The sequence below is a fragment of the Pinus tabuliformis genome, chromosome 2_1, assembly GCF_031772625.1.
Source record: "Pinus tabuliformis cultivar Carrire ecotype Pingquan chromosome 2_1, CPIR1, whole genome shotgun sequence".
Lineage (NCBI taxonomy): Eukaryota > Viridiplantae > Streptophyta > Pinopsida > Pinales > Pinaceae > Pinus > Pinus tabuliformis.
Window position 1 is genome coordinate 814,628,850 of NC_142299.1, and position 25,453 is coordinate 814,654,302.

Sequence of the window (25,453 nt, forward strand, 5' to 3'; positions counted from 1 at the left end):
GGAGAATATTTGTAGACTCTTCCTCGGGGCCATCTTTTGATTTGAGCCTTGAGGGATTTTAGTGTAAATTTCTAGAATAAAGGCATTGGGGAATGGATTTGGAGTTCCATTTCCTTCCACCATTCCTTGGATTTATCCACAGAGGAAGGATCCTACAGCCATAAGCCTTCAAATCTAAATGGCTTGTTATTGGGGCCTATTTGATGTCATGCTCAAGGAAAATGGGTCATTAAACTGACCCCATGCTTGGTAAAATAGAAGCTCCCAAGAAAATATCTTTAGCAAGAAAAGATTTAGAGATTAAAAAGAGATTAGACAAACAAGAAATTTGATGTTTACCTCCTATGTTGTTGTTCCAGGTGTGGATTCGATTGTGGATAGGGATTTTCACCATGTTCATCGAGTTAATAATGCTGTGGAAGAGGTGTGAGTTAGTGTCAAGATGGAAAATGCCACCCTTCTTTTCCTTAAGTGATTTTATCAGATCGAAATCACCTCTCACCAGGAAAATGTCATTATGGAAGAGTTTACTTAGATGCAGAAAATAAAATAATCTACATGTATTCGACTCTTTGATTAATTCGAGGAGTATCAGAGCTTTGAGAAAAGGTAGGCTACAACGGAAATTTTGGTGATTTATAGGAACAATTCAATTTGCCCACTATGTCTCCAAGTGCATCTGTAGCTTTCGAGTTTGTACGCGTTTAGAAACACTCTGAATCAAACGGACCAGGCGTAAATTACAGTACTAGTTTGGAATTCGGACCTGGAAAACAACAATCCAAGCCGAGATGCATGCTTTCTTTTCCAAACGCCTTGAATTTGTCTCGCAACTTTATTTTCGAATCGACTGGTGCAATATGCAGTGTTTCCTTAAATTTGTCTTCTGTTGTTGTTTTAGCAAAATGTTTTCGCTGATTTTGTATGTATTTTGATGAATGCAATAGTGCAAGATCTGTCACGGATAAAACCACAGATGATGCAAAGGTGCTTTCGTCAATCGAACTTTCAGAGGAGAAGCAAAGTGATTTGGCTCATGTCAATCACGAGGCCATGGGCTTTACTGGACTCTCTAAGGCATCCAGTCACGCGAAAATGATGGAATTATTTCTCATAAGCAATGGTTTTGGTTCAAACACCAGAGCTACAAAGAGAAATATTACCAGGCCTTTTGCGCTCATCCAAGTTGATTGGTTTCGAGGTATTTTCATGTCCAGACATTTGTAATTTGATATCTTTTCTAATTCTTGATAGCTGAGCGAGCTTAAATGTATGATAAGACTAACTTTGTGATAGTTGAGCGAGCTTAAATCTATTTGGGATTGCTTCTGAGAACATGTCTCGTGGGATTAAATATCTTGGTTTCCACATCAAGCCTTTTAATTAGAGGGTCCTAGACTGGCAGTGGCTTATTGACAGATTTTATAGGAAAATATAGGGCTAGGAATTCCGTTGCCTTTCAATGGGCGGTCAATTCATCCTCATCCTCACTCAGGCCATGATTACCCAGATGGGATGGGTGTGTACTGGGCACATTTATTCCATCTACCAATATCATCCTCACTCAGGTTGTGATTACGCAGATGGGTGTGTACTGGGCACATTTATTCCATCTACCAATATCCATCATCAAGAAACTAAACAGGATTACTGCTCACTTTATTTGGTCTGGTATGCGGCACGGCAAAAATTCCACCTCACTAAACTTGACCATATCTCCATGCCGAAGCGGCAAGGCGGTTGGGGTATTTTGCACTTAAAAAAATTTGGACATGCTCTCTTGCTCAAATAATTATGGCGCGGGATCTTCAGTGATGGCATCTCGAGTCAAATTATCAAACATAAATATCTGAAAGACATAGATTTTTAGGTCTGGTTGCACAGGGGGCACATCCCCTGTGCACATCGGCTGCAACTCTGGTTCGGCGGTGTGGCGCGGTTTTATGAAGATATATCACCTATTTTTCCCTATGCTTTCATGGAGACAAGGCATGGGTCATCACATCGCTATTGGACGGGACTATATCTGGGGACTAGAGGATATCGATGCTCTCTCGGACCCTCTCATTTTCCGTCTAAATGTAGTGAGCATTTACTTATGGAATCAAGTCATTTCGACTTGGCAACATAATTGTCCCATCTGGAAGCCCTCTGCGGCATTGGGTCTGCAGGGATAGGCAGCTGTGGACTGGAATGGAATTCGATTTGTCTGCAACTCCAGTGGTATAGCATCCATAGAGACTCGGCTAGAGACTCGATCATATGGCGCGACAAGATGAAGACTGTCAATATAATGGTGGCGGATACATACAATCGACTACGTTGTTTAGAAACCAACCAGGCTAAGGTATGTTGGTTTTCTAAATTTTGGAGCTCCCATATTCCTATAAAAAAATCTCTTTTTCTCTACTTAGATTGGAGGAATAAAAGGTTGACTTACGGAAAATCTTAAAAAAAAAGGCGCTGGTCTAGACCTGGGTTTTGCGTTTTATGTAGAAAAGAAGAAGTGGACAATCTGCATCCGTTCATAAGCTACCCCAAGGTTACGAAAATTTGGAATACATTGGATGTCTCATTTGGGTTACAGCTCTCACTGTTCTTTGATATTCCACACTGTCTTGAATGGTGGAATTCGTAGCATGGCACCAGGCGCTTCATTCCACTCATTGTTTTTTGGGAGATCTGGAGGTGGAGGAACAATATTATTTTCAATGAGTACCGTGAAAGTTGGGAGGTGGTGATGGAAAAAATTCAAAGCACAATCTCTGCTGAAATACGTACATCCAATAAACTACCCAAAAACCCAAATCTGGCCACAGATCTCCTTCCCTACGGGCTTTTTTGATGGAGCATCACAGTGCAACAATTGTGGATGCGGATTCATTATCCGATATTTGCGAGAGTTAACATATCTGGTACACTAGGGGCAGGAAAGGGCTCCAACACGAAGGCTGAGGCCATGGCATTATGGGGACTCCTTTAGTTCATACATTATCTAGATATTCCTACTATCCACATTTATGGGGACTCAAAGGTCATCATTGATTATGCCTATGGGAACGCTAACATCAACAAATCCTCTCTTCAGTGTTGGCTACAACAGATTTCGACTTTGTGGAACCCTCTCCAACACTCCACCATACAGCAAGGACTCCAACACTCCACCATACAGCAAGGACTTCAATGTAGAAGCTGACGGCTTCTCCAAAAGAGGTATCATGGATTATCTAGATGGACACTACATAGAGATTAAGATGGATAATACTTGGTTGGAGACCGAGATTATGCCTTTACCAAGATAACTACACCCGGACATAGTCTTTTTTTTTAATTGCGGATTAACTACTCTGCATTACATCTTGCTCTTCATGTTTGTGAAAAAATACAGATGTATGCTTAACATATGCTAAAATATGCTATGCTGATTTATCTAGATACAACAAACAACCCAGAATTAGCATAGAAAATCTTTTATGTATCCTGGTCTGGTTATAAGGTTATTTTTATGTATGTATGCAGATTAGCTTGGATATATAATTCTGATATGCTCCTATGACATGCAGAAACCTATGTAATTTCTATACAGAATAAATATATCGCTTTTTTCATCTGAAAAAAGGAAGAAGCAGCTAACTTCGTGTTTTTCGCACTATTTGCAACAGATCAGTTCTTGCAAAATCCCCCGAGCAGCAGTCCACAGGTCAATTTGTTATTTTTTTTATGATGGAATGGTGAATGTTTACAATGTGCGGGCTGAGAAGGTATTATTTTGATCTGAGCAACAAATTTAATACATTCACAACAAATTTCATATTTTTTTTTAACAAAACGTTTGCATCTTTAGTTCTCTCGGCGTTCTTTAATTTATTATTCGCAGGCTTATTTCGTCATTTTCCTGGCAGGCAGAAGCCATTATTAGGCTTGCCGGCTCTATGAGCTCGGGCAAGAAAAGAAGACCTCAGATTAATATCAGCAAAATCCAACAGATATTGAAACCGCTGCATGCCGAACTTGCATCGAACGCTGACAATGAAGATCAGCCTGAAAGACTTCCCTTAGGTAAGACGCAGATCGTATAATATTTTATATTGATAAAAGCGGTTCATACTATTCAACAGAATATGAAGATCAGCCTGAAAGACTTCCCGTAGGTAAGACGCAGATCGTAAAATATTTTATATTGATAAAAGCGGTTCATACTATTCCACAGAATGTGAAAAATTATAAAAAGATTTTCAAGGTTGAAAATTGTGTTTTTAGCATTGTTTTTAACTTGTTTCTCAGGGAGCCCTGCACATTGTTCCGAAATTATCTATGCAACGCTTCCTCCAAAAGCGAAAGGAAAGGTAAAGCAACTCTAGATCATCTTAAAAAAATTATGTATATTCAAAAGATTGAATAGCAATTCCAATATTTAAATCATTTACTCTTAATTATTTTCAGTGTAAGTTTAGATGAGTGAGTTTAAATGAAATGAAATTTTTTGGTACAGAATCAACATAGTGGCTCCTTACAGCGCGATGAAGCCGACGACAACGTGGAAAGCAGGGAAAGATTCTGACGACCAGATCAACCTCTCGTTGGTTTGCCAATCACAATGGCATCACGCGACATTTTTTAATCTTTTAACCAAATCGTTTTGGTCGACTTTAGATTGAGCGAACGAACGCGTTTTCTGGCAGAGTACACCCTGACAAGCGAAGCTTATAGGCAGCAGAAGCAAGCAGAGCTTGCAGAGAAGCTTCCACTCTCACATCGTTGGGTTTGGTAGCTTGAAGCTACTAAGAAATTTCTTTATTTAGCACCATTCATATGGTACATAAATATTTATTTTTGTCAAATTTATTTAAGCTTTTATTGTGGACCCATAAGATTAGATCGTAAAATTAATTATTAAATAGGTATCCATTCATTCTTTTTTGGTAGAAATATTATTCAATAATTTTTTTATTCAAAAAAAAAGTATCTCTTGATTTAAGAGGGTTGTGACTTTAAAGTAGAAAGTCAGTAAGAGGGGTTGTGACCTGTAGAAAGTCAGTAATGTACTTCATGTACGTTGGGATTATGTCTACATGTCCAACCGTATCTAGCTAATTTATAATAAATATATAAATTCCATGAGAATCTCTGTAACTATATTTCTTATGTTATATGGATTGATTTAGTGATCTCTTTAAAAGGTAAAGTTTAATAAGGTAAAGTTGTCATCAACTACAATTGCACCCACATTGTAATTTGGTTTATAATTATGTAACATTAACGGGTAAGTCCACCTAATTTTTCAATTCGTTTATTATTATGCACTATCAAGGAAATCCAAGTATATATTTTTCAATAAAATAGAGTTAGCGTGAACAAAGCGCTATGCTGTGTTGATGAGCTTCACCTACTAATAAAAAAATATCAAATTCCATATTATAAGTTGCAAGATTATAACATTTTTATGCATAGAAATAGATTTCACGTATTTTACTCTTATAAATTATAAATCCTAAATCTAACGAAATTTGTTATGTGATATGGTGATTTCTTAATAAGGTAAAGGTGTTATCATCTCCGCTCAAAGTTCAATTTTGTTTATAATCGGGCAACATTAACGTATACACCCACGTACCTTCTCAATTCGATTATACTTATGTAATATAAAGGAAATGTAAGTACATATTTTTATGGTTTGGTTTATAATTATGTTAAACCACATAAATTGAATATATCAGATGTAAAAGATAAATGGGAATTACATTTTATTAACAAAATTTATATATTTATATATATATTTTTTGTGATTTTTGGTCTTCATATATCAAATGGGCTCTTGACTTCGGTGACTATTCACATTCCACACCAATCTTTAGTAGATTAGGTGTCCAACATTTCTCCCCTTGATTTGAAGGGGTATATAAGAGTCCAAGAAGAGAGTTGTAATACAAAATGTGCAAAAATGCATGGCAGCAAAAGGTTGAACGAGCTCTCTGAAATGAAGGTATAAGGTGGGAGAACTCAAGGTCTCAACCGGTAGTGGTTTAAGGATGACTACCAACACTGGAACGCTTAGTGCAATTCTTGAAACTTTTCCACATCTCGCAAGAAGTTGAAGTCTTCTGCTAAAGGAAGTGCTCCTTAATGCTTTGAAGAGGGAGACCATCAACTTAGAAAATGGAGATCTTCAACCTGCGGTGGTTTAAGGAAGGTCACTAACCAAAGGCATGCTTAGAGACTTCTGTGTCTATAGCTACAACTTTGAATCTGGGTATGGTTGTCTCTGGCTGTAGACTTAGGTAGCTAGTTCAGGTTGTGGGTAAGGCTCGCTTGATGTGGCTTTCAAGATTGTATATAACTATCAATTCCCTCGCCCCATGTCAAATACAAGGTGAGAAGATGAAGAAATATCAACTACAAGACCTATTAATATTCGTGAACAAATTTTGTGGTATGCTTTAAATATCTTCTTGGTTGTTGAAGCCCATTGCCAAGAAGCGATGCATCCAAGGTGAATCTTTGTTCTTGTAGGAGGCTTGTTTTTGACGCATATGCTTGAAGAATGAGTGTGTTGACCACAATGTTTTCACAGGTGATGATTAAAAGGTTGATGTTTCACATGGCCAACTTTGTCACAATGTTGGAATTTCATAATCTACTATGAATGTGGAGGAAGAGCAGAAATAGGTGAGGAATCGTCGTGAAGAAATCTAACACTGTTAAATTCAATGGGATTTGAGTAGTGTGGAATATGAAAATATGTCTCCTTATCATATCCAAAACTTGTTATGTGCTTGTTGCTGACAAGCTCTTCCCAAGGTCTGATGATAGACTTCGGAAGTGTAGATTGAACTTCTACATCTGCATGAAAATCTAATTTAGAACTGGGCATTGAATCAACTTCAACTTCATATTCTTGTTGTTGATGGGTGTTTATCTCAATCTCCACCAAAGGATTGTTCTGAATAGAAAACAATTTAGAATGACAACTCCTATATTGAATCTCATCTCATTGTCGTTGTGAATCAAGCTACAAAAAATCAATCTTTTCTTCTGCATTTTGCAGAAAGGTTTTAATGTCAAAAAAAGTGTTTTTTCTTATTTCTACCATTTCGTCAAGAATGAAATGAATTAAGATATTCAACACTTCTAATGCATCATCAAATCTGGCAATTTTTTTGTAAGCTCAATGATGAAGGAAAAAATACCCACTTGTAATCTCAACACATCAAAAAAAAATAAGAGATGATTCCAGGGCTATGACAAGCCCACCGCACAATGAATGTAGTCACTAGTGCAAACTTTGATTTGTAACAAACATAGGTGGTTTGAACTTCAAATGACAATGTTATAACCTGTCAATATGATCCGTTCCACAATGTCGAATTTGTAGGCTATATTTTGGCCAGTAGGTGAGGATATGGCATTTTATAAGTCAAATTCTAAAAATATTTCATCATATGACGTCTCTACTTTTGTGCATACATGGACAACGTACACCATCACTTCCTTCAATATGTTTTACATACCATTTATATTGCTTCAATAAATTTGAATGGAGCCACGACTTCAACGACGTACACCATCACTTCATTCAATATGTTTTACATACCATTTATATTGCTTCAATAAATTTGAATGGAGCCACGACTTCAACGCTATATCAACACTTGTGTATATAAACTCACTGACACACATATATAAAGATACTAGAATTTGGTGTAAACAACACTGTGTAAAAATTTTATGAGCCCAACGCATTAGCCAATTCAATGCGTACAAGGAAATTGCACATATAACACACACATAAGGCACCAACATACATACAATAGTCAACGCAACATATAAGGCACAATTTTCAACAGAGTTTAAGGCACCTCCAAAAGTTCAACACTTCACTCATGGTGAACCATTGCACATATATGAACAACTAAAGGGAAGTTTGTTTCCTCTTGAAGGTATTAACAACAGACTTTCAAATCGACAGAGCCTAGGGGAAAATTTTGGACTACAGGAATTTAACACACATACTTCAACACATTTAGGATTCAACGCTCAATGGTAGGGCTCAACGCTCCACTGAATCATGTTCAATGCATTCATAACCAACATTATTCAATACACAATACAACGGCTTCAATGTACATACCAATGCTTCATTCACTAATATAGTGCCAATGTTTTCCTTACTAGCGTTAGGAAGCAATGTTCTAAACCAAATTTCAGAACCAACGTTCAACGATATTTGACCACAGTACAGATTAATAATAGATTATAATGGTATGTATCCCTCCAATCTATCTCTCTATATATATTGTGAATGATACCATTACCAAATCTACCATTACAACATGGAAAAGGTCAAAGCCACACAATGTAACCATTTAAAGGCTAGGCTCCACCAAAATAAGCACTGCATAGGGTTGAAATTGACTGAGACAAAGCGGTTGCAATTGTTCCCAAACAAGTCGTGACTCGAACTTGGAAGCGAAGTAATCACGCAGTGATGGCAGGAGTCAAGCAGAAATTAGATAAAATGACGTGACTTTGGTTAACTACGGGCAAAAAATCAGGTGGTGAAGGTGTATAGACGGGTCATCAACCTCCTATATCGCCAGTTTGTTTACCTTGTTGATCTGCCAATCCAGCACATAAATGGAATGGAATTTCGTGAAAAGAACTTTCGACCATTAAACAACTTACACTAGTTGAAAACGCAAAATAACAAGAGAGTTATTGTAAGATTTTTGAGATACTGATCAGTTGATGATAACAGGAATCATTGACACGGGCATGAGCTCTTGCCAGTTGCCATAAGGCTCCTTCTTCTGTTCCATCCTCACCAGGAGTGTAGACGCTTCTAACAGCTTTGCCATCAGCAGTGGGAGGCAAACACAATTCGATGGCGACAGGCTTCAGCTCTCCATCGTCTGTGAGGAAGAAAAGTGTGCGACTGGCATATGATTTAATCTCGTCTGAAATCTTATTGATGCGCTCAGCATAGAGCATGTATGGATCGTAGTAGTCCATGATAAAAAGCCTTTTGGATGCTACAGCCTGTGAGAGTGAGAGGTCATCCAAAAAAAATTTGATGTGTTGTTCTGTGATCGTGCTCTTCTGCGGACCGTAAACATTTGGGTCCAAGCTGCTGGATGGAGGAAATGTCTCTAAGCACTGAATGACCATAGGGTTCACCCCCGCAAGCGCCTAGCGTGCAAATTCTCGATCTGTCTTCCACGCGAGTTCATTGACCGCCAGGACTTCTGGTTTCAAAAAGTTGATCAGTGGATTGTCTTCAGTGGCTTCCACTATTCCCTGCACAATCTGAAGGGGACTCGGCTTCTCGCCAAGGTTCTTCCTGGAATTAAAAGGACTTTTGAAGCCCCGAACGTAGAGGTGTTCGATTTGTTCGAACGTTTCGAACGCTGATTCAAATAAATCCTCAATGGTAGGGGCAATCATATTGGCAAAAGCCATGACGGTGTGAGCTCCGAAATCCGAGAAATCTGTATGAGGAAACCTCTCGTCCGGTGGAATCTCGTCGGGCGGCGCCACCATATCTTGTTTCTTGGAAGCTTCGCTGGCCGGTGGAGCCTTAACATGCACCAGCACTGTAAAATTCTCCGAAGCTTTAGTGGCCGCAGGAGGTTCTTCGGCCAGCGTGGGCTCATCTTCCTTGACAGGTATTTCATCACTTTTGGGCTCCTCGGGAGCCTTTGCAGCTTCATCTTCAGGCTTCTTATCCTCCACAGCTTCAGCCTCTGCCCCTGGTTTTTCTGTCTCAGTAGGTATGATCCATTCTTGTGTTGCAGAATGAAGAGGTTCGTCGTCGTCGTACACGGCCGGTTCTAAGCTAAAGCTTTCATGACGATTTCTATAGGCTGCGATCGAATCTTCTATCATTCTAATCATTTCATCTTCTTTTCCAAACAATTCTTCCAAAATTTTCCATATTTCATTTGGAGTTGAACATGATTCAACATGAAATAGCAGTTCCGGAAAAATAGATAAACCTAGGATGCCGAAAGCATCGTCCATGCGATTGAAATATCTTGTTTTCTCCATTGCCGATGTTGGTTCAACTTCCGTTTCCATGGTTATTCGAAATAAGCCTCTACTTCTGAGATGAAGTTGAATCTTTGGCTTCCATTCGAAATAATTATATGGAGTGAGAATTGCCGATTGTGGAAACTCCAATTTAGACTCCATTCTTTGTTGTTGCTTCAATCTTTTGAACCTACAAATAAAATTGCTTGTACACTGATTACAAATCCCTGTGCTCCGATACCATGTAAGATTTTCTTGAGATACAGAGATAGATCTAGATCTTCAAAACAATAACAAGCTTGCAAGAGAAGGAATGAAGCGAGCAAGAATTGAGAAAAGAATGAAAGTGATTCTACAATATTAGTTTTAGAATAAATACATAAAAGCAACTAAGTTAAGCTTAGTTGTATATGCAATAACTAAAGCTAAGTGTGTTTTATCTTATGTTAATGTGTACATGTGCCACATGCAAGCAATAAGTTAACTAGAGCTAATCTAGGTATATGTACACCAACACAACTAGTCAAAGTGCATGTACAACAACAATTATTGACGTATTTCAATATTTTCACCATAGGTACACCCAACTAATTATGGCACCTGCACCTGCCAATATGACATGGACGAAAGGATGCTGAGCAAATCTAGTAGGAATTTTTGCCATCAATGGGTTGAGTAAAGTCACAAAATTTTTGGAGGAAGCGATGAAATTCAATGCAAAATTTATATTCATATTTCTAACGCATAAAATTCCTAGTCCCTTATGCACGAGAGAGAAAGGCCCCTCAACGTAATGTTTCAGGGCGAATGCAAGTTGTAGAAAAACCAATGGAGAGAGTAGTCGGAATAGGAGCGTGGGGCAGAGGAGAAGGCATTTGTGTACACTGAACCATAGCATGGTTCGAGTTTCTGGTTGGCAAAAGTGTAGTCACCTAGAATAACATTTTGCACTGAAAACTAAAACGTTCACTGAGTATCTCAGAATCAATGCATCTTGTGAGAATGCTGGGTGTAAAATCTCACAAATTTAGAGAAGGTCTAGTGTACGTCTGCAGCCTAACAAACAAGGAAGGAAGTATTTTCATAGAGGTTACAAAACAAATTTTAATTTGATTATTCTGATACCATTTTAAATAATACAAATGAAATAGACCAAATGCTAAAGATAAACATGAATTATATTCTATTAACAAAATTTACATATTTATGTATTTCCTTCTAACTATTGATCTTTATATACTAAATGGTGTCGTCAGCTCTAATGACATTTTACACCAACTCCTTTTAATAGAATAAGTGTCCAACATTAACATATAAATCCATTTACCTTTTCAATTCAATTGATTAATAATTATGCAATATTAAGAAAATCCAAGTTTATATTTTTCACTAGAATAAAGTTATCGTGAACAAAGAGCAATGCTATGTTAATGACCTTCCTATATCAACTAAAAAAAAATCAAATTCCATATTACAAGTTGCAAGATAATAATATTTTTATGCGTAGAAATAGATTTCATGTACCTTACTCTTATAAATTATAAATTCCATAGGAATCTAACAAAATTTGCTATTTAATATAGATTAATTTGGTGATTTGTTTAATAAAGTAAAGTTGTCATGAACTACAACTCCACCGACATTTTAATTTCGTTTATAATCATGCAACATTAACGTATATGTCCATGTACCTTTTCAATTTGTTTATAATTATGCAATATTAAGGAAATGCAAGTATATATTTTTCAATAAAATAGAGTTATCGTGAGCAAAGCTCAATGCTATGTTCTATGTTGATGAGATTCCTATATTAATCACAAAAATATCAAATTCCGTATTATAGGTTGCAAGATAATAACATTTTATGCGAATTTAACGAAATTTGTTATCCAATATAGATTGATTTGATGATTTCTTTAACAAGGTAAAATTGTTATTAATTTCGTTTATAATCATGCAACATTAACGTATTAACTTACCTTTTCAATTCCTTTATAATTATGCAATGTTAAGAAAAGCCAATCATATATTTTATAAGTTGGTTTATAATTATGCAACATTAACCTATAAGGTCATCTATATTTTCAATTCCTTTACCATTATGAAATATTAATGAAATTCAAGTATATATTTTTAAATAAAATAAAGTTAAAATAAAGCTATTGCAAAGTGGAATGTTATATTGATGAGTTTTTTTATATCGAACCATTTACATATTTTTTTAAGTTAAGTAGATTTTATTGTTAATTAGGAAAAACATATGACAATATAGTCAAAACTATTTATGTTGTGGTCTGTTAATAGGGAAACTAGACCAACGACAGAAACGTAGAGTGCGAGTTCAAAAAATTACATATATGGTGTAATAGATAAAAGTATGACCAAAGTCATCCGAACATGAAGTATACAAAAAAAACTGGTAACTAGGTTGTCATTATCCACTAAAAGTATATAAGCACTAAAAGGGACTTCATTAAAAAAAGGATGGAAGTGTTGTAAGCCACAAAGAAACTATTGTTGATCATACTGAGTAGACACCTCAATGGGTGTTGCATGGTCTTTGAGAGGGTAACCTTGATCGGGGGGTGCGGCGTCGGGGTTAGATGAGTCTTGTCGGGATGTAGAAAAATTTTGGAATTTTTTTGGTATACGCAGGACCGTGCAGTAGGAGTAGGGAGCGCGAAAAGCGTACGGTAGTGTGCAACAGAGGGCTGGAACAAGAAGCAGAAGCGTTGCAGAGGTTTGACACAAGGATTGGGGCACGACGAAGGTGGACATCACACAATAACAGTAGGACAACTACGAATAAACTAAGAAGGTGTGTGCAAAGGATAATGGTCATTAAGAATTTATAGGTCAAGGATCCAACCAAGGAGTGTTACACGTCATTTTGTAGGATTAGGAAAATGACCATCAGTTTGGATCTCTTGATATCCACAAATGTCTCTTGAAGCATTCCCGTGCAAAGTTTGAATCTAAATCATCCCAAAGAAAGTGGAATTCTTGTATCCATAGTACAGAAACTTGATTTTGGCTACCTGCGTAGTTCCCTAATTGATTTATGTGCATACGCAAAGAAGACCATTAATAGTTGCACATAAGTACGCACTATCTTCCACTTTGACCTACAAAGATTACTTAAAGTATGTAAAAATAAAAAGTGAAGTCTAGAAGTATTGTTGATAGCATCTACCCATCCAACAAGCTTCAAATAGGTGCCTATTCAATATTGATCCCTCCCATCGTGGAGTATCTCCCCTTCCTTTGTGGAACCTCTATACCACTAATAATGGATCTCATCCTTTGGAGAATGGATCCAAAACTTCCCATTCCTGGCCTATAAATCTCTTATAGGTATGAGAATTGGGAGAGGATTGTTGGAAGTAGGGTATGCTATTGAGATTAGGTTGGAGGGATTTTCTTGCAAGGGAGAGGGTTAGAGATTATAGAAAGGACCTGCAACATCAAGGCTATATGGTTGTAAGGCTTTTCTCCAGTTTTATGAATATAAAAGCAATTTTTCTTTCTCAATTACATCTTCATTGATTTAATTTGTAGGATTCCTTGATCACCTACATGGAATTTTGGTTACACATTGATCAGTTTATGATATATAATTGGTTAATTAGTCCATTTATCTCTTTGGTTATATGCTGCGTGCTTTGATCTCTTGTTTGTCTTTGTCTTTGCAGATCTCTTTCAAGATAGTATAGATAAGCTATCAGGAGCAACTATAGGACATCTAGAGTATCGAGGAGTGAATGGTCGAAAGCTTTGAGGGAATTCATCAAAAATTTTCGTTAAATCGATAAGAGGCCTCTATCATTCTATTTTCTTTCATACAATCAGATTCTAGAGAAAGGTAACGGTTCTTGTTTGTTTGTTACTAGGGTTATTTGAAGTCTAGGGAGATCACTCTTGTTCGCAAGAGGGATAAGTCCACATAACAAATTGGAAACTTCGCTGGGGAATCGTTTCAATATCCATTAGTTTTCCTTATTTGACCTTTTCAACCTGCTGCACAAGCCTTCTTAGAGTGTCTAGAAATTTTAGAAATTTGGATTGTGGGTTGGATTTGATTTTTTCCCCATTGTGCACACTTTTACTTTTGTGCATTTTCCTTTTAGAAATAGAGCATATTTTCACTAGTTTACTCAGAGCCTGTGCACATGCCTCGAACTTTTGAAAAACTCAGTTATATCCTCTTTGAATCCAAACTTTTTGTTTTTTCCTATTGTTTTGCACTTGTTTGAACCTCTTGCGAGTGATTTTTAGTTTGGCTAAGTGTTATGAAGATTTTTTCATGTGATTATCTTCTTTTTTTCAAATAAGGGTAAGGTCTTATCCGGTTAATGGTCGCTTTATCAAAAGAGAGGTCTGTTAGTCTTGTCTTCTTAATTTTCTATCTTTATTCTGTCGATTACATCAGATTTTGAGTCTGGTTTGCTCTTTTACGAAAGTTTGATTTGTGTGTCAAAATCAATGATTTGCAATATTATGTATTATTTGTGAAAAATACTTCTTGTGTTAGTTTCGAAATGAAAATGATTGTTCTTTTGCTACTAAAGTTTTCATTTAGCGTACTTTTGCGGCAAGTGAATTCATAACATCCCATTAAAGAAAAATCATTTTTAGTTATTATTTGCTTCTTGTTGCATTTTTTGAATTTCTGAGTGATTGTATGAAAAGAGAGATTTCTTATTTACTTGTGTTATTAGGCAAAGTGAAAATTTGAAATTTCTTTCAATATTCAGAGGATTTGAAATTGGATATTTACATTTTAGGAAAATGGTCATAGTGGGGTTTAGAGTTTTTGTTTACATTTCAGTAGAAAAAAGTGAAAGACTCTTTCCTTGCTCTAGATAGACTTTCATTGTAACAAAAGATTATATCATCATTTTCGATTGCATTAGGATTGCATAAAATCATAATTTCATCAAGTTTCACATCCATTACCTTTGTGTAAATAACAACTATTAAAATCAATCTAGAAATTTTTATTCTTATGGCTCTTTTCCATCTAGAGTAGATTAAGCTGTAGGGATTTGGAATAAGGAAGTGAGTAAACTTTCCAAAGCTGCCGAAAAACACTAGAATCTTGCGATAGGGAGATAAATCAATTATTTCATTTTTTCTCTGGGAATCTTCCCTTATAAAGGAATCAAGCATGAGATCATATTAGACATGGTTAATTGATCATACCTACTTCATTGGCTATGGTACAGTGATTTACACGTATTACAATGGTGTCTAAAGATACTTGGGGTCACTTGAAAGTAAACTTTCAGTTAACCATGTTGAGGAGCTTTCAAGGGGATTGAGATTTGTTACTTTGCCCTTGTGTGTACGTCTGATCTGTGACTATCCTCCCCAGGATTAGTTGGTAACCTTAGTGACCATAATCCAAGGGGTATTACCTAAGGTGACGACAGAGGGAAGGTCTTGTTGTACCTAGAACAGATGTTGACTAGACTCACTTGGACTTTTTGGAGGATAATCTTCGCTTAAGATGGCATAAGTGAAGTTACTTGCACCATATTGTTTCATTAAGCAAGCTGTCAATGTAATTAGTTCCACTCACTCTATCTACAACCACTTCTCACTTTGATTTTTGCGATGTTGGATTTTATTACCAACTAGTGATTTCATTGTAAAAATCTTGTTTGCATGGTTTGAATCCTTATATTTTTTAGCAATTGTTGATTGTTTTTTTTTTTAACTTTTTAGAGACCTTAGGATTGGATTGTAACTATTGTTTGATTTGCTGATAAATTTTCATCCTGGCTGAATCACCAAGGCAGTGATGTAGAATGCAAGGTAAACCTATTGAATACACACCTAGTCAATTGGAAAAGATAATAGCTAAAAGGTCAAAGTCGAAAGGATCAAAAGCCTCAAAAGAACCTGAAACATTAACAATTTTACAATATGAGATAGTAGAAATCGAAGTGAATCCAATGCAAGAAGTAGAATCAGGCTTAGCTTACTCTGGTCTAGAGATTATCGAAGTAGTTCACATATAATCTGACACTAGTGAAGTTTCATATACTGAACAAACTGAACCAGGCGTAGAACATCATGAGTCTGAAGTTTCTCAACCCGAATCACCTTCGATTGTTTTACCTCCTACTCCTGAGCCACCTTCACTTGGAAGGAAGCTGATAGTTACAACTAAATTACCTCCTCGGTTAATTAGCATTGAAGACGTTACCAAAGAGATATAAACACCTCATTCTCCATTTACTGGTAGTGAAAATTTAGACCAAAGAGTTCCTCTCCCTCCTTTTCGACTTGACCCTTGGTATTCTACCACTTTGAGTTTTTTAGGTCAAAATTTGTCACTGCCACGCATTCCTTTTTATTCACCAGAACGAACTATGTCAGAAATTCCTATTGGGAGTGAAGCTATTGATTCATTTATGTTTACTAGCTCTCCGGAATCATTATTTTGTGATGGTCCATTAGTTCCTCCTAAATACCAGTCACTTACTGAGACCTTTTAAGGAGCTTCTTCTTATCCCCAACCTTGTACTTGGTCATCTGGTTTATCGACATCTATTATTCAGAGCATGACTTCCATGCTTTAAGCGCTTACGACATCAGATCAACAAATTTACATGGTTTCTGGTAATTCAAGTAACCCTCAAGTAACCCCACTGGTGTTTATTATTAGCCTAGGGGTTTAACAACCTTATCCTCCACCTGAAGGACAACTTATTGCTGGCGGTCAACCGTTTACTAGAACGTATGATTAGATACCTCAACCCGGCCTAGGTCAACCTGTTGTAAATCAACCTTTACTTGGTACTCCTTATCCCGGGATGAACACTATTTGGAATCCTGCTTTTACTCAACATTATGGTCCAGTTGCTCCATAAGTGACATGTTATCAACCTGTTTAGCCTACTAGACAAACTATTCCTCAAATACCTATTCCGAGTATTTCCGTACCTGTCCAGCAACCTGTTCAGGGGATTCCTCATATAATTGTCCAAAAACCTATCCAAGGAATTCCTCAAATACTTGTTCATCATCCAATTCAATGACCTGTTCAGAGTTCACCATAGACCCTTGTTCAAATTCTGGTTTTGTAGCTGGTTCCAAGTTCTCACTAAAAGAAAAAAAGGACATTGGTGAGAGTCAAAAAATGTCACCATAAGCTCATTGGTGATGGTCAAAAGAGTCTTTATCACCAAAAAATGAATGTCACCAAAGGTGGCATCGCCAAAAGTATAGGTGTTGTGGTGACATTCAAGGTCCGTCACCAATAATGATTTATAATGATGGATAGTAACCATCACCATTTCATATGAACAATGGTGATGAACCTTAGCCTCTGTGACCAAAAAATTGAATGCCACCAAGGTGGCATCAACAAAGTTATAAGTGTTGTGGTGACACTCAAGGTCCGTAAAAAATAATGATTATAATGATGGATAGTGTTCGTCACCATTTCATATGAACAACAACGATTTATTGTGATGGACCTTTCATGGCCGTCAGTGTCGTTGACCATCACCATTTCATATTTTGTTGAGGGTCAAAAAATGTCACCATAAGCTCATTAGTGATGGTCAAAAGATCCATTGTCACAAAAAATTGAAGGTCACCAAAGGCCACATCGCCAAAATTGTGGTGTTGTGGTGACATTCAAGTTTTGTCACGAATAATGATTATAATGGTAGATAGTGACTGTCACCATTTGATATGAACAACAATGATTTATGGTGATGGACCTTTCATAACCATCACTATTGATACATATATATATGGCGACGTGCATTGACCATCACCATTTCATATTTTGGTGAGGGTTGAAAAACGTCACCATAAGCTCATTGGTGACGCTCAAAAGAGCCTCCAACAAAAATTGATCTTCACCATTCCATATGAATATCAGGGCATGATGGAATCGAACCACCAACCTCCTACTTGTAAAGCAGGTGATCTTCTATTGAGATAGCATCCTTTAAGGAATTAGACTTTAAAACTTTATAAATTGTAAATTCTACAACTTTCAATAAATTATAAAACTATGTAAAGTCTTCGCAAATATTTTACTAAACAAGCAAAATAACTTTGAAGTTGCAGGTCCCTACTTGATTGTCATGGAAGTTATGAAAAGTGGGTGCAGAGAAAAATAGTTAAGTATATGATACTCAATATGTTTAGTTGAATACTCAATTAGAAGTGAAACTTTAAAGACATTTATAACCTATAAATGACCTATAATTATCAAACCTAAAATCTGCAATTACACCATAGATTGATTTCTGAGTTTGTGAATCATGTAAGTTTGTTGTGATAGCATAAAAATATGCCTCTAGAAAACTGATTTTCATGCCAAAAAGTTAAAAATAAATGAATATATATGATTCAATTATGAATAATGAGCTACATGCTTGATTCCTACCAGATATGGGGTATATAAAACTAATTGAGAGTGCTCGTTATTAATTAATTCAAGATATAAAAATACAACGATCAATAACAATGATTTTGAAATGTAACCACTAAATAGATGTTAAAATTGCAAGCATAAAGTTTGGCTAATATCTGTTACACCAACAAAATATCCAAGGGGCATTCAAAACCTTACAAATCCACACTAAGCACGAGTATCCAAAGATGAAATTGCATGGATACAAGGAAAGTACTCTCTACCTCTCAATGATAACTCTGTCCTCCCACAAGTACTTCAACTAGCAAAGGGGTGTGAAGACAAGAACCTCAAAAAAAAAAAAGAACTACACAATACAAGCATACACTTCATCCCCCCTCCACCTTTATAAAATAGATCTAGGAGGATAACAAAAAGATCCATAGAGAATAGGATTAAAGTGGGAAAAATAAATATGAAAATAAAAAAATGACCAACAAACACATATTTCATTAAAATTGGAAAAGTTTTATTACAAGGACATCACTAGAATTGGGTTTTTTTGTTACTTTGAAATTCTAGATTTAATGAAATATGTGTTAACAACGAAATCTACTAATTTGAACATGTGTCCACATGTACTCAAAGATTAGAGGAAACAAAAGATCCCAACATGATTGATTATGCACTTGATAAAATGGCATTTACATCTTTAGTAAAAATGAAGAAAACCTTAGCCTATTTTCTATTGCCCTTTGGAATAAATCCTCTATGTATGGCATTGGGGTTTTGTGCTACACTCTATGCTTACTCTCCAACATAAAAACAAGATGAGTTACGAAGCATCAAGTCCATGCCAATGAGATTGGCAAAGATTTTTCCAAATTTAGAAGCCTAGTTTTTTTCCTTTTGGTAGAGATTCAGCCAAATTTAAAGGCCTAATTTTTTTCATGTTGGCAGAGATTTTGCCAAATTTGGAAGTCTAGTTTTTTTCATGTGCTTAAAATGTAAGTAGAAGAAGATTATAAACCAGGTCACATTTTCTGTAGATCAATAAAAAAAAGTTTGAATGCATATTAAACAAATAAATAAGTTGGCTGAGTTAATCAAATATTTTATAATAATGGTCTCCACTATGAATCCCCCAATCCAAATGACAAGAGTTTCCTGCATATCCACCTTGCATAATTGGAGGGTCAGCAACCTAACCTGTATAACATTAGCCATCAATATACCAAAATCATCAGGTATATTGTTCAAAAGATTATAGATTCCCATTTACCCTAATGTTGTCCACATAAACTTCATATTGAAATCACAAGTACAAACACTTTGATAAAAATATTGATTGTAGTAAAAGGTGGGAATCCAAATCATATCAGTATTATTGGTGTGGTAACAAGAAAGAACAAATAGGTAGAAGAGACAACTTTGCTACACATGTACCTATTTGTACATACAACCTACACAAATAACCATGTGATTGAGAAAACAAAGTACTTAATCCTTATAAATTCACTCACATGAATGTTTGATGCAGGTGCGGGGCAATGAGTCTAAATCATCTCCTTAGAAAATCCTACTTCAAAAATTGGAACAACATCAACATCTCTTTAGTGTATCCAAGCTCATCAAGATGGCTTTCCATTTCTTTATTCATTGGTGGAGGATCACATCTCAAGATCTCCAATTGAACACACATTCAAACTTTGCTACACATGTTCCTACTTGTACATACAACATACGCAAATAAGCATGTGATTGATAAAACAAAGCACTCAAGGCTTATAAATTCACTCACATGAATGTTTGATGCATGTGCAGGGCAATGAGTCTGAATCATCTCCCTAGTAAATCCTACTCCACTTGTCCATCCTTCAGGTGGTTTCCAAAATTTCATACAACAAACTAAGAGGAAAGGAAATACATTACAAGGAAATAACAAAATTTGTTCAAAAAAGGCAACAAATTATTAAAAACAAAATTCCAAAGAAGTATCTATACCTGATTAAAAACATGGTGGCGGTGGAAAGTGAAGATCTGTTGAGGTGAGTATAAATGCTAGACAATGGGGTCAATAGACCTCTCCAACTTTGAGGGAGAATCTCAAAATATGCATGTTTAGCATAAAGAACAATTGAGCCAACCCTTGAGTCTAACTCTTACATCTATCTATTGCAACTCTAGAGCGTACTTGAATTTTGAAGTAGTATAAGCTACAATTTTTGAAAAAGAACAAAATTTGTTCACACTTTGAAATGTTATACATATCCAATATAGAATGGGGACTTTTAAAAGTTTTTTTTTTTTTTGAATTTTATTACGAGTGCTTATTGATGTAGTTGTAACAACTTGGATTTCTTCTAGGTTATTACATCATCATTATCGGTCTTAATTATCTTCTTCTTCATCTTTTTCTCATAGTGCAAAAGGAAAGCTTCCATAACATATCCTCAATATTTCCTAGAACTTTTCCTTGGGAATTTCCGAACAAGCTTTGACTATAAACCACTTTTAGCGAGAAAATGTGCTTTGGCTATTTGATAGTCACCTTGAAACTCATTGCAAACTACACTTGTTCAAAAAAGGCAACAACAACGATGGGTGTGGAAGGTGGGTGGGGTGAATCAGTATTCCTTAGCAATTAGCACTTTTAAATATTTTCATAGCATTAGTTAATTTTCAATTATCATTAATGTTTATGCAGTAACAACAGTGAATAAAAGAACAAAAGAGGCACAAAAATTTTATCTGGAAAATGCCCTACGGGTCAAAAACTACCGAACACTTTTCTAATAATTCTTTAATCTTCAAATCCAATTGAAGAGAAAGATCCAACTTCCTAGAATCTAGAAAATCATTCTTCTTCAGCTCCCACTAGATGGACACTCCAACGCCTGAGATTATTTAGTGGTCAACTGAACGGATGCCCCAACACCCAATGAGCTACAACTCACGCTAGCACCACCCTACCACCCCGAAGTTTTCATAGGCTTGAACTTGTTGGTGACTTCATGCACCAGCCTAGCACCACCCTACCACCCTATAGAAGAATAGAGGAAGAATGGACTCCCGTACCAAGGAAAATGATCCACTTTACAATGATATTGAATGATGTAGAAGAAGAAGACACACTAGACCATAACCCTAACTATGACAGAACCACCTAATAATGATCCTAGACCTCCCGACACTGCCTCTTCAACTCTTGGTAGATAGATAATTTTACAACTTTTACAATGATGCTTTTACAATGACTATATACAATGATTATATGCAGTGCTTCCCACTTGAAGACTTCAAATGGTGAACTTCTCATTGTTGTTCTGCACCTTGGTTGTTGCATGCTACCCTTTCTCACTCTTCAGAACATTAGATTATGCATTGAGTCTTCTCTTAATGAATATATAATACCTACAAAAAGTCTTCAAGGAAATACCCATGACATGATAATAGAAAAACTTACCTCATCCTCTAGAGCATATGTTAGTGCTAAACAAAAACAACAAATTAGAATACAAAGAACCTGATGCAATTAAGAAATGAACATGCATATACAGAAGATAATTACTTGTAGCTTACCTCTGTTGCATCATTTTGCTGCACCTTGCTCTTTGCTGCCCTAGAAAGTCTGGTCATTTGCACCCCTTCACAACACTTGATCTAGTTTTTCTTAACTTCTAGGAGCACGATATTTAATCTGATGTATCTCTGTGATTTTAGATCCCCAATATGTGATCTTCGATCATGTAGTATCCCTCTGATTCTTCTTTCCAATGCCATAGGTCTGATTCGATTTGGACTCTTCAAGACAAAGTTATGCCCAATCTCTCACAATGACCTAATTATGGACTAGTTTAGTAGAGAGAACTTGTACAGCATGCCACGTGTCACTGTTTCCTCCTTCGGCTCTGAAATTGATATACAGAAAACTAAAGTTCGCGCACTATTTGCCACTTTTTACAAAATTCCAATCCTCTTCTCAAAGAGAGAGTTATGAGGGTTTTCCCAATGTAACTTCTTTGAGATGAAATTCGGGAGCCTGCAAAAGCCCTAGCTTTCACAGATCATATCTCCGAAAATATAGTGAACCAAGATCTGGAATTCATTCACGATGTTCATCAGGATTGTAAATCAAATGGGTTTTCATTTCGGAATCTAAGACTTCGCATAAATGAAGTTGTAGCGAAAATGTCACAATCACTACATTTGGAGGATATATGAGATTTCTTTTTATAAAGTTGAGAGGGGCTTCTATAGAGAATTTTGGAGGGATTTTAGGAGCTTAAAAAATTATTAATTAATGATTATTCAATTACCAAAACCAATTATGAGTGCCATGCCACAACCCCATAGGGTTTTAGCCCACTAACTGGGGTTACTAACTTCAAACATGAATATCTCTCAAACCGTGAAGAATCACCTGGCGTGCCATATATCACTGCAAACATCTCAACGAGTAGAATCTATCTAGAAGATCCTTGACTCAAAATAGAGTAATTTGTCAATTCAAAATTCCCTTGCAAGATCAGGGTAGCCCCTAGTGTTGCTTGGGTTGACATAATTGACAACCTTAGATCATCTTTAGATCAACACTCTGTCTCTATTTCTATCAACCAACACATTTGGTTTCCCTTGTGGCACACCAAGGTTGATATACTTTATGCAAATGATCTATCAATGATGTATCTTGAATTTTCAAGGTAATACAAAGAAATAGATATGAGATTTATAAGTTAATAGATATGGGATTTCAAGTTGCTAGTTATGAATATATGCATGTCTATTTTGGATTAGGGTTTCTAGTATTTTAACTTAATTATCAACAATCATTATGTGTATGTTAAAGATTTAACCTCCCCAAAATATTCTCAAATATTCGTAATAGTATTCACAGATCAAAGTTTGAGATTTATCTCAAAAGTAGTGATGTTCTTTTTATCCTTTTAATAAAATTAATTAATTTTAAAAAATAATGTCAACAACTGGAAATTTCAACCTAAAAGTGGCACGTTAAAGAAAAATAATAATATAATAGTTAAAATAATAATATAAAAGTTGAATATTGGAGGAAAAAGAAGAAAACTAATTTCTTTAATAGTACTTTTGGCTTATCTCCTTATATGTTTACTCAAATTTTAAGTGTAGACACTCGTTGATGCAGAATTAAATTATGCATCCAACGAATACTCATTATACATGCTTTTGAGAAGACCCACATTGATAAAATTGAAAATAAATTAAAAAGTGTGTGAGACATGTTTTTTAATGTATCTCCAATTTTATCAATGCGAGTCTTCTCAGAAGTATGTATAATGGGTAGTTGTTGGATGTGGAATTTACTTCGCATTTAGCGAGTGTCTACACTTGCAATTTGAGTAAACTTATAAAGAGATAAGTCAAAAATATAATAAAAAAATTAGTTGTTATTCTTTTCCGTCCAAAATATTTACGTGTACCTCATGTTAAATTTAAAATATTTTAGTTGATTTATATATTATGACATGGAAATTACATGAAAATTCCATGGGCACTTTTACACTGAAATCTCATCTAATAATTATGGTTTTATAGACATGTGGTATTGATAAGTCATGATATTGGTCCATGGTACTATAACAAAGCTCCTTATATGCTAAGGATTTTCATGGTAAAATTGAAATTACATATTTTTTTAATTAATAATAAAAATAATTTAAAATAAAGTTATAATTTAGTTAATTTTATGAAATAAGTATTTTGATGTTTATCATTGATTATGATGTTTATTCTTCATTAATATCAATCAATATTTACCAACCATTTAACTTATATGCCTAAATTAATTTAACGAATATTTAATTTAATTTAATTTCAAAGTTCAAGTATAATCAATCATGGTAATCATTATTCCTAGTAAACATTAAACTTTATGAATTATTTGTTTTGACATAGCCTAATTTATAAACGATATCACAATTTTCATGACTAATCAAACTCTCACAAAATATTTAAAAACTTGAATTTAAACTGTAAATATTTAAAAACTTGAATTTAAACTGTTTAATGTGTATAATGACTAATCAAACTCTCGCAAAATATTTAAAAACTTGAATTTAAACTGTTTAACGTGTATAATTATTCATTCGAGAGCCCGAAGGGTTTTTCAAGGTGTTAAAGGCATTTATGCATTCAAAAATATATTTTAAATAACAAAAAATTGCATTCTTTGTTTGAAATTGTATCACTATAATAAAATTCTTAAAAACAATAAAATTAAGATGATATCAGCAAAACAAGAACACCTCAGATTGATATCAGCAAAATCCAACAGATCTTGAAACCGCTGCATCATAACCCTGCATGGGACGCTGACAACGAAGATCAGCCTGAAAGACTTCCCGTAGGTAAGACGCAGATCGTAAAATATTTTATATTGACAAATGTGGTTCATACTATTCCACAGAATGTGAAAAGCTATAAAGAAAGGTTTTCAAGATTGAAAACGGGCAGGCCTGCAAATTGTCCCGAAATTATCTGTGCAACGTTTCCTCCAAAAGCGAAAGGAGAGGTATATAAACTCTATATGATTTTTAAAAATTATGTATATTCAGAAAATTGAATAGCAAATCCAGCATTTAAATCAATTACGATAATTATATTTAGTGTAAATTTAGATGACTGAGTAGGCAAATGTGTATTAAAAGGATGAATTTTTTTTGGTACAGAATTAACAGAGTGTCTCCTTACACCACGATGAAGCCAGCGACATTGCCTCGGAAAGCCAGGAAAGATTCAGAAGACCAGGTCATCCTCTCGTTGGCGTGCTCATCACAATGATTTTCAGATGTCGGTGGATGGTGTTGACCATTAATGGCATCACACCGCATTTTCTAATCTTTTAACCAAATTGTTTCCATCGACATTAATTTGAGCGACCGAACGCGTTTTCTCTCGAGTACCACTGTGAGCAGAAGCAAGCACCGCCTCCACTCTCAAATCGTTGGGGTGGTTAGCCTGAAGCTGCTGAGAAATTTCTTTATTTAGCACCATTCGTTCTGCACAGCC

The 25,453-nt window shown here is 35.6% G+C and overlaps 1 pseudogene; it reads left to right on the top strand.

Annotated features, from left to right (window-relative positions):
• The first annotated feature begins 663 nt into the window (after positions 1-663).
• Positions 664-25,225, top strand: LOC149203105 (uncharacterized; annotated as a pseudogene).
• The last annotated feature ends 228 nt before the right edge of the window (positions 25,226-25,453 follow it).